Source organism: Typopeltis vanoorti, chromosome 11 (genome assembly GCF_054136105.1).
Source record: "Typopeltis vanoorti isolate ZY-2024b chromosome 11, IOZ_Tvanoo_1.0, whole genome shotgun sequence".
Classification (NCBI taxonomy): domain Eukaryota; kingdom Metazoa; phylum Arthropoda; class Arachnida; order Uropygi; family Thelyphonidae; genus Typopeltis; species Typopeltis vanoorti.
Window position 1 is genome coordinate 35334249 of NC_143559.1, and position 12088 is coordinate 35346336.

Genomic DNA, 12088 nt, shown 5'->3' on the forward strand with positions numbered 1-12088 from the left:
GGATATTAAAATTCTCAAAACATTTGCTTGGTCTGATGATAAAAATTGAGGCATAAGATAGGACGACTTAATGGTTAGTTGTGACTTGACTTGTATTTATAAATATTTCAAAGTAACATTTCAGATCTGTTACTTCCCACATTGTAGACTTGTAGTATATGTATTCTCTTTACAAAGTATAGTCTTTAGGCATACTGTCTTTCCTGTCACAAGTTATTGTATGAAACCACTTAAAGAAGCACTACAGACAATTTTTAAAATGATCTGGTTTTGGTAAATTAATTTTTGTTAGACTATTTAGAATTAGAATTGTTTTTGGTAACTCTTGAAAACAAATATCAGTTTCACAATTAGATTTGGTTTTATCAATTCGTATAATAGGAAGATTTAGAATTAAATAAACACTGGTGTCACAATTTCTTACTGGATATTAAAATTCTCAAAACATCTGCTTGGTTATAATTATTTTTAGAATTATCTTGTTAGAATTATTTTTTGTTGTTACTACCTTACCTCATTCCTGAAGATATTTTCAGGCGCAAACTTTGTTTGCGGGGTGCTTAAGGATCAAAGCTGTATAACTGAGAGAAGACCTCCACATAGCCTTTAAAGGAATGCGGAGAACCGACCAGGGCTTCGGACCTAATGTCCAATCCTCGCCTTTTCGTGGTGCACCCTGTTGGGTATCTACTTTGATACTGAACGAATGAGGATGGGCTGGCAATTTGGGATTTAGCCAACCAAATTGTATTCTTATTGGTTAAACCAAAATAAAAAATGATGGTACAACAAGACAAAATTTCATGCTGGCTGGGGCGTCGCCCGGTTAAACAAGGCCCCGTTGTTTTCGCCAGGGAACCAGGGTGAACAGCGAAAAGTCAGCTACTGGAACAAATCTGAAAACAAACCCCAACTCAACATCACCAGAGTTAAAAATCGGTACTATCAACTTAAGAAGCCTGAATGGCAAAGAAATGGAGCTAGCTGAGGAATTAGATAAGTACCAGATCGACATAATAGGGGTGACTAAAACAAAAAAGACCAAAACTGGTGAGATCTTTCTGAGCAATAAATACAAAATGTTATATTCAGGCAATGACAATGAAGGAAAAGGAGTAGCCATAGTATCCAACACAAAATACGAGGCTAATCTTGAATGGCAGTCAGTCTCAAGTAGAGTAATGTGGGCAAATATGAGAATGGGGAACTGGACAATGAGACTTATTTGTGCCTATGGTCCCACAGAAGGTTCTACTAAGGTAGAAGTGGAGGAATTTTTTGACACTTTAGAAAAAGCTACTGACACAATGAAAAAGGAAAAGTTGGTCCTTGTTGGGGATCTAAATAGCAGAGTAGGAAATGATTGTGAGACATAAAAATATTTTGGGAAAATTTGGAGAAAAGAGCAAAGCTAATAATAATGGCAAATATCTGTTGGATTTCTGTTCAAGACATGGACTGGTTATTACTAACACCATGTTCCAACATAAAAATGTGCACAAATTCACATGGAGAGAAGAGGCTAGGAATAAGAAAAGTCTCATTGACTATGTTATTGTTGATAGTGATGTTTTCTCCCTGGTGCAGGACACCAGAGTGTACAGAGGATTTGAAATTGGAAGCGATCACTATTTAGTCTTGAGCAGGATAAAATTGAATTTCATATTGAAAAGAATAACATGTAAGAAAGTTTTAAAGCGAATAAAAGTTGAGCAGCTCTCAGATGTGAACTGTAGACTAAAATACAGAAAGATTATTGAAAAGAAAATGAAAGAGTTTGAGAACAGGAATCAAACCTTGGAGATTCAGTGGCAAACTCTGAAGAAAACATTGATTGATTCTTCCAGAGAGGCATGTGGTGAGGTTGTGTGCAAGGATAAAAAAATCAGAACTCCCTGGTGGACACAGGAAGTTAAAGAGGCAGTGAAGGAAAAGAAGAAAGCATATCAAAAGTTCCTGGCAAATAAGTCAGCTTTTACTCTTACAGAATACAGAGACAAATGTAAGAAAGCTAAACAGTGTGTAAAACTAGCTAAACAAAAGTCATGGGAGGACTTTGGCAAGAATATAGAAAATAAATATCAAGAAGGTGGCAAAATATTCTGGAGGTTGTTGAAGAAGCTTAGGAATGGAGGAAAGAGTGCTGTAAAAGGAGTTAGAGATGATAAAGGTGACATGAAAACAGGAGAAAAAGATATCCTTGAAGTTTAGAGTAATTACTTTGAAAAACTGCTAAATGAAACAAGCAGTGATAAAAAAACACTGACCAGGCATGCAGTCAGGAATACATATCCATACTTGAAGTAGAAAAAGCCATCAAAGGCTTGAAATGTGGAAAGGCAGCAGGAGTAGATGATATTCGACCAGAAATGCTGAAGTATGGTGGTATAAAAGTCTTACAGTGGCTGCACTGCATAGTTCAGAAAGCCTGGACTGAGTGACGAATTCCCAATGATGGGAGTAGAGCTCTCATAGTACCCATATATAAAAAGGGAAATAAAACTGAATGTGAGAATTACAGAGGTATTTCCCTACTGAGTGTTCCTGGCAAGATCTATGCAAGTATACTTGAGAAGAATTGTGGAAGAAAAGCTTGGTGAAGAACAAGCTGGATTCAGGCCAAATTGAGGCTGTCAGGATCAGATCTTCACTTTACGACAAATAGTTGAGAAAGCATGGGAATATAACAAAGATCTGTATTTAAGTTTTGTCGATTTGGAAAAGGCATATGACAAGGTGCTAAGAGAGAAGCTATTCAATACGCTGCAGTTATATGGTGTCAACGGGGCATTATATCAAGCAATACTTATAATAAATTTAGTTTAATCCTTTATCCAAGTGTGAGCAAACAAAGTTTGCGCCTGAAAGTATCTTCAGGACTGGGTTAAGGTGGTACACACCAGGGCAACTCGTTGCAAAGGTGGAGCAAGCTACCAACACTCCTATCTCAGTATCTCCTATAATGTCTCCTATAATGCAAAACACATCTCCTTGCAGATATGTCTAATGTTATGCATTAAGGGAAGGGCCACTACCCAGACTAGTTTCGACCTTTATTGAGGTCTCTTCAGTGGGAGCCAGACCCAAGTGGAGATATCAAGCAGAAGCATTAGCAGGTCATCTCTACCTATAGGAATTGCCAATTGGTGTGCCACCCTTTTTTAATAATTTACTCTGGATTTAGAGAAAGATGTTGAAAGTTTATTTTTCACTTGGTTAGAGTATAATAAATTTAGTTTAATCCTTTATCCAAGTGTGAGCAAACTAAGTTTGCGCCTGAAAGTATCTTCAGGACTGGGTTAAGGTGGTACACACCTTAACCCAGTCCTGACTTTCAACAAGCAATACTTAGTCTTTATTTGAGTTGTAAGTCAGCAGTTAGAATTGAAGGAAGTACAGGAAGATGGTTTAATGTTAAATCTGGTGTGAGACAAGGATGTGCATTATCCCCTCTGTTATTCATTATCTATATGGATCACATTATGAAGGAAAGTGGTATTAAACATGATATCAAAATTGGAGATGTTAATGTCAGCTCTTTGCTTTATACGGATGATGTTATACTTCTAAATAAATCTGATACAAGTCTGCAAGATTCTCTGACTAAATTGAATAGCTGTTGTAATAGATATGGTATGAAGGTCAGAAATAAAAAGACAAAGACAATGAAAATAGACAGAATTATTGAAAATGTCAACTGTGTTGTGAATGGAGAACCTGTGGAACAAGTAAAACATTTCAGTTACTTAGGCACGATTTTTACTGAAGATGGTAAATTAAATATAGAAATAGACACCAGAATCAGCAAAGCTGGTATGGTGGGAAGTCAATTGAATAAATTCATATGGAATAAGAGAGAAATTAGTCAGAACACTAAATTAGCTGTATACAAGACAGTGTTCAAACCTGTTTTAACTTATGGATCTGAGAGCTGGGTCAGAAGTAAATCACTTGACCAAAGACTAGAGACCGCAGATATAAGAGTCCTGAGAAAGATTAGAGGCGTGAACAGATGGCATCAATGGCAATATCATATTAAAAATGAGGATATTAGGAAAGAACTTGACATTGTCAGCATCCAGGAATGCGTTAGCAGAGCTAATCTCAGGTGGTATGGTCACTTAAATAGAATGGGAGAGGAAAGATTAGCAAAACAAGTGTTCTCTGCCAGGTTGGCAGGAAAATGACCCAGAGGAAGACCAAGATATAGGTGGATTGATACGGTACAAAGTGCCTTAGACGATAGAAATATAAGATCTGATAATGTTGGAGTCTTGACAAGTAACAGACTGATTTGGAGGAAAATTGTAGATAGGAAGTTAGTAATGATGTAAATTTTTTATGTAGTACTGTCATATCCTGTACACCCCTTGAGGGTACATGGCAGGAATTTGATGATGAACTTTGTTTGCTCACACTTGGATAAAGGATTAACCACATCACCGGCGTTATGGATCAAATATGCATTCTCATATGCTTCGTATCCATCATATATTTCAATGTAATATCAATGGTATTATAATTTTAATATGCACTTCGCATCCATGATAACTTTGACGTCTATAGATGTCTTGGCCAGTAGTATGGTTAAACTAAATTTATTATAGTCTAACCAAGTGAAAAATGACCATTCAACATCTTTCTCTAAATCCAGAGTAATTTAATAATAAGGTGGCACACCTTTTGGCAACTCCTATAGATAAGGATGACTTCTCCTATTGCTCTGCCTTGGTATCTCCATTCTGGGCTTGGCTCCCACTGACGAGACTCAAAGGTTGAAACCGGTATGGGTAGTGCCCCCCCCCAATGCATAGCAGTATACATGTCTGCAAGGAGATGTGCTGTGCATTATGGGAGATACTGAGACAAGGAGTTGAGAGCTTGATTCACCTTTGCTGCGAGTTGCCCGGTGTTGTACCTCAGTCCTGAAGATATTTTCAGATGCAAACTTTGTTTGCTCACACCAAGTGTGAGCAAACAAAGTTTGCATCTGAAAATATAAAGGATTAAACTAAATTTATTATAGTCTAACCAAGTGAAAAATAAACTTTCATTATTTTTTGTTAGGTGGCATACCTAACAAAAAATATTAAAAAAAAAATATTTGTCTTAGCATTTTTAACCGTTAAGGGTTTATGTAAAAAAGAGCTACATCTAATAAAATGACCAGAGGAACTTTAATTAGATGCAGCTCTTATTTTAAAAGCATAAAGAATAACAATCTTTAAAAATTGATGTTTACTCATTCTTCCCTCAAGATTATTAGAGTGAACTGATGAAGATGACTAGCTTTAAAAAAATAAGTTTGCTTCTTTTTTTTTTTTTTAGCACCACACAAGTAAACAATGTACTAGCAGATTAATTCATTATTTTGTACTCTACTATACTTGAATTGCCAAAATTAAGTCCTTGTAACTTTTCATAGATTACATTAAGGGGTAGTCTTTAGTAATAGCCAGTATACCTACACTTAAAGATTAAACAATGCACTGAGTCACATAGTGAGTGAAGGAAGCAGCCCAGAAAAGGTTTAATTTTTTTAAGAAAAATGATTTTACGAATTGTGAACTTTTCTAGTTTCAAGGCCAATGACAAAATGCAATGAATTAAACTAATTATATGAATCATTCTGATGAACGGTGTGGCATTTTTATTTTTGCAAGTTTTGCTTTTAAAGCAAAGGTAGCAGTTGAATGTTTACAAAAATACAAAAGCTTTGACATAAGGTGCCTGTGACAGGATAATTTCATATCATGAAGGCTAATAAATATACAGGTTTAGTTCTTGCCATTTTAAGGTAGTACAAGAGTAATTCATGCTGAAGGTTTGTATTTATGTGGCCTTTTGGTGTTGAAACTGTTGGGAATTTAACATAAGTTTGTATTGATTTAAATGAGCATGTATACAGAAATGATTATGCAATGCTGAATGTGGTTTCACAGGTTTCTGATTCAAATGGGTTGTAATGACATTATAGAAGGGATGTTGAAATGCATGCACACAAATGCCTAGAGTATCAGAAATAAGGGAGGAGTTTTTGGCATTGGTCAGCTTGACTTGGCCAAAAACTGTAGCATCAGTGAGACTTGGTTGACTGAAAATGATAGGTACAGGGATACAGTGTAAAGGATATTGTATTTTCAGAGAGGATAAGGGAATATAACAGGAGGAGGTGGGGTATTGCTGATGATAGCTGAAGAATTACAACCAATGAAATTAGAGGAATTTAGGTCTGAGGGAAATGGTTCAGATGATGCAGTCTGATGTGAGATACAGGATAATAAGAAAACATACTGTTGAGCTTTAATGGAACATGTACACTAAACTTATTAAAGTAAGTTTCATGGCTTATACATGTAACAAAAATTATATAGAATTTATTCAAAAACTCTCATCCAATGCTACATGGACATTGTCAGGGAAATACTTAACTACATTCAAAAGACTAATCGAATTTTGTGTAATTTTTGTTACGTGTGTAAGCCATGGAACTTTAATGTCTAGTGCACATGTTCTTCTGTTAATTATATGTATATATATCGTTCTGTATTGTATGTTTTATCGTAGTTATTGTAAATTGTTAGATAGCCAAACCTTATTGTACTAATTAAGTGATTATACTTAGTTTTCTCGAGCTTGTTTCTACCTTGCTATCTCTGTCAATTCCAATTAACTTCTAAATACTTTGTGGCCACTACTATAATTGGTCGTGTGTGCAAAACTCGGTAGACAAAGAAATTGCCTCAGGCCAGTGCCAAATTTTTTATTACAATTCTGGAATTAACTTCGTATTAGAATTTGGAAAAATCTATTTGTTGAAGCTGCGCCATTCAAATTCTTAGACAAGAGAAGCTTCTTTGCCAGGGAGTTAATTTTCAGAATTACACACTTATTGACAATCAAGCAATTAATATTTCCAATTACAAAACTTTATATATATAAATTTTCCCTTACTGCAGTCATAGCTATCCCTGACTATTGATTCACTCAGGTTCCATTTTAATGAGTGGTGCATTGCGATTTCAGATCAGGCAATTTTGTTAGGTAAAAAAAAGGGTTTATTCATCACACTAATACAATATACAATTACTAAAGGTTATTTAATTAAGCTAAATCTCTCCTACAAGTTAAATGAATTAAATAGACATAACCGTAATATTCCTAATCTTTCTCCACATTAGACAATATCTGCAACTAAATTAAATTACTGACTCCTTCCTACAACATTTGACAATCCTATACAAGCATTTACCTTATTTAATTTCAAGATATATACTGGGCTATGACATACATTAACTTTATACTATACAATATCTCATCCTCAGACATGACACAATTTACAGGTTGGTTAGATTCTAACGTCCTGTTTCAATTCATGTAAGTCCAATCACTGAGCATATCCGCACATTGTTTTCTAACTCTTTCTAGTATACAAGGAATTAAAAAGTTCCTGCATTACCGAGTAGCTGGATCTCTCTGGTCTTCTCTCTCAATCTTTCATTAAATTCACATTACATTAAAATTACCTTCTCCTACGGTTTGCTGTCTTCAGAATAAACTGGCGAATATGATCACGAATTGCCTTCTCCAATGTGGGCGAAGCTGCTCTGCTGGGATCGGTTCACGTGGTTCCGCATGTTGTTTCGGTCTGCACTGACTTTTCCACCGTACCAATGATTATTATGCTCGCACTGGATCGCTATCTGGCCACATATCTGCTACTGGACATCATTCTTCTCGACTGCGCTCACGTGCTTCTCCTCTGAGAACCTCTATCTCACACCAGATAGCATCATGAACCATTTCCATCAGCAATACTTACCTCTTGTTCTATGCCCTCTATCCTATCTGAAAATCCACTACCCTTTACACTCTATCCCTATAACTATCATTTTCTATCAACCTGTAAGGATATGTGCTTTGCATTATGGGTTACTAAGGCAAGTGATGTGGAGTCATTAGTCTCTATATATATGAGTTGTCCCAGTCCTGAAAATACTTCAGGCACAAACTTCAGTTGCTTACACGTGGATAAAGTTACACTAAGTATATAATTTCTTTGGTATCTTTCATTTATAGGAGCTCCACAGGAAAATACAGATGCTACATATCTGCTGATTAGCACAATGAATGCAGGCTAAAATTATTATGGGAGATTTCAGTAATGGGAACATAAGATGTAACCACGGTAGACACTCCTTCCAATTGGGATGGGGGAAACTATGCAGTTTTGTTCTGGGAAGTTGCTAAATGTGGAATTCTGTCATATTGAACTACAAAGCTGTTAATTATGACAGACTTAAATCATCTTGGAGCAAGTGTCATGGCTTGAAAAGCTACAACAAAGAATATGAATATTGCATGGGAAGTAGTCAGATTGAGAGAAGTAATATCAGCCTGCATACTAAACAGAGGGTGCCAAAATAGGACGATTTTTTGTCCATTGCAACTGTATTGTTTCACTTATTATCATTTATACAAGTGCATTGTGCTCTGATGATGCCGATTTGAAATTTGGCAAAATATAAGCAGTTAATAAAACATCTGATAAAATTGTTTGGTGTTAATACCATTAAAAATAAGTCATGAATAACCATCAACACCTAAGCTTATCTGTTAGAATGCCAACTTGATAATTTTTTTTTTATTGGTCTACTCAGTCAATGGATTGAGAAAACTCAGTTGAGCATTTGTTAAATGAAACTCTTCCAGCACCTCAGAGCCCAACAGTGTTGTTTACCGTTTCATTTCACTGCATGAAATTAACCTGTAGTCAGATGGCTGTCATTGGACAATGTCTGTAGATAGTAGGAACCACCTACAGACATCAAACATGACATAGGAATACTAATTTCACTGCTCAGAACGAAAGATCCTGTTTATTGTGGGTCTGACATCACTTCATGTTATCTTGAAGTACCATGTTTGGTCTCTCCCATCTTTATTCCATCTGTAATATATATAATAATGGACAATAAGTTTACAAATGTTATTTGTAGGAGGAGGATGTTATAATGGGGGGGGAAAGGAAAGGTAGATAAAGAACTTGTCATTCAGTGCACATATAAACTAAATATGTGTTTGTAAAGATAGATAACCAAGATAAATGTACATGATGAATAGAAAATGAATTATGTACTGATGCAGCCTTACTGTATACAAATACAAAATTAGAGAATTGCAGTAGATTGCATTAAACTTTTTTGTTGGTTCCTATTAATGTGTGGTAAAAAGCATTTAATAATAAAAATGGTTCAAGTATAGACCTAGGATAAAGCTAGATAATTATGTATACATAGTATGAGAAGCTACATTAATATGTAGCTATAGTTATAGTAACAGCAGTATTCTTTCCACAACTATCAAATTGCAATTTAAAAATTGCAATTTGATAGTTGTGGAAAGAATCTTGAAGAAATAGAATTAGAGCCTTCCTTTTCAGTAAAAATGAAACGGAATCATAATCAATACAAAGTTTGCATTGCAATATTTTGGAGTAATTGAAAGAGAAATGAAACAAGCAATGAGATAACAGTAGTAAAACATTTTCTAGAGGAATGCAAACTAATACTCAAGTATGGAAGAAGTACAGAAGTTTTGCAGTGCTTACTACATAATTCAGAGGGCTTGGTTAGAAGGTTGACTTCCAGATGATTGGAATAGAGCTCTCATAGTTCCCATCTATAATGAGTTATAGAAATTTCTCTAGTAAGTGTTCCAGGTAGATTTATACAAGCATATACTTGAAAAGAAGCTGAAAAACAATTGGAAAAGTGAAACAACAAGCACAAGCTTGGTTCAGGCAAAATAAAGATTGTCAGTATCAGATTTTACAACAAATAGTTGAGAAATCAAGAAAATATAGCAAGCATTATTTAAATTTTGTAGATTGGGAAAAGGCATACGACAAGGTGCCCAGAGAAAAGCTTTTCAAAACCCAATTACATGGGGATAAATAGAACATTATACAGAGCAATATATATAGTCTATATATTTGAAGTTGTAAATCAGCAGTTAGAATTGAAGGAAATGCAGGAAGATTTAAAGTTGCAAGATTTAAAACCAAGTTCATATATTGGCCTCATTATGAACAAAAGCAGCCTGATATTAGAATCTGAGATTTCAAACTTATCTCTGCTTTATGGAGGTGATGTACTCCTGAACACATCCAGTGCAAGTCAACAGGATTCTCTAAATTGAATAACAGCTGTAACAGACTTTATGTGAAAATTGGCAATTAATAAGACCAAAACTAGGCAGGAGCATGGAAAACTTCAGCTGTATTCTCAATGGACAACATGCAGCTTAAGTTCAATATTAAGTAAAAAATTAGAAAATGCTAAATTAGCAGTGTACAAGATTTAAATTATAGATCTGGGAAGTTGGGTAATAATAAAGCACGTGATCAAAGATTAGAGACTACAGATATGAGAGTTCTGAGAAAAATTAGGGGCCTGAACAGATGGTATCAAATGGCAGAAAAATATTAAAATGAGAACCAAAGATCTAGGTAGATCGATTCAGTCAGAAGTGCCTTAGAAGATCAAAATATTCGTATGACAATATTGGAGTGCTGAAAAGTCAAACTAATTTGGGAGAAAATTGTTGATAGGAGATTAATAATAATGTAAACTAAAATCATGTAGTGCTGTCACAGTAGCCTATAAGGGTAGATTTCAGAAAATTGATGCTTTGGAATAAAATGAAGTGGTTTACAGAATTAGCAGTCTTTGGAGTAAAATGAAGACATAGCAAAAGAATTACATTAGACAAAAATATGGAATGGGGAAAAAAATATTTTATCCTATTTCAGTGGCTCACTTGGGAGGGGGGAGACGAGTTGAGTAAGTGATTTGAGAATACGCATTGCACATGACCTAAGACTGAGCATCTGCAGTGATCTCCAAATGGAGCAAACGAAGTAGCGCTCGGTCCATCCGAGCTTCTATGCTATTTCGTTCACAGCGGCCGTGATTCCCGAGAGATATGGGGGATTCCCAGCTTCTGTGACTGCTAATTCATAAGGAGTATAGAAATAGAAGACAATAGAACATAAAAAAAAATGAATTTTAATTAGGAAAAGATTTTTGGAAAATTTTCTAGTTCCCCCCCCCCCCTTTTTTTTTGGGAGGGGACAGGATTCCTTGTCCCCCCCCTAGGGTGCACCACTGTCCCCTTTATTAAAGCAACTAAGAGTAGCACATTATTAATTTGATGTATTCTTAGCACTTTGCAAGATGAGAAACTTCAGTTTCTAGGAGGAAAAATGCTGTCATTGGTGTGAGAAGCCTTTAAAAGTCCCCTCAATTTTTTCTCATTCTAGATAGGATTCACACCCATCTCTTACCAGCTAAAGGACATCAGTGGAGCACAACCTTTTTTTTTAGTAGTAATCCCACTTGTGAAGAGTTTGAAGTTATAGCACATTCAGGATTGCAAGATAAAAATCTACTCAAGAACAAACATTCCTTCACCACTAGGATTTGAATCCATGGCCTATAGATCAGAAATATTACCATCGTTCAACCAAGGCAGTGTCGTTCTGTTATATTCCTATGGCAATGGTTGAAATTTCTTTTTATTATATCTGAAAAATTCCCAAAATTATTAATTGCTATCTTGTAGATTCCAGATCTCAGCACTGCTTTTGTCCATATGGGTATGGATGCAAACCTACTTTTTAGTGTAGTTACAGTTTATCCATATACTTTTGCTACAGAACAAAATATTTATGCAAAAATGAGTGAACAACATTTTGTTAAAGCATAATGATAAAATAAAAAAGTGAACTGTACGAAGTGCTACCAGACATGTCAGTTTATTAGCATAACGCTTTTATATAGTTAATTCACTATAGCAGACTAAGTAAGAATAATTTGCTATGGGCAAATACACTTCAACGTAGCATTACACACACACATGGTTGGCCGAATGGTTAGCATATTTGCTCTCCAGCCAAAAGGCTGAAGGTTTGAATCCCACCCTGGGCATGGATGTTTGTGATTGTCTGTGGAAATACTACTAGTGGTGGTGGCAGGCAGTAGATGGCGTTGGTGGAGACAGATGTAGAGTATGTGTCCTCCCTCGA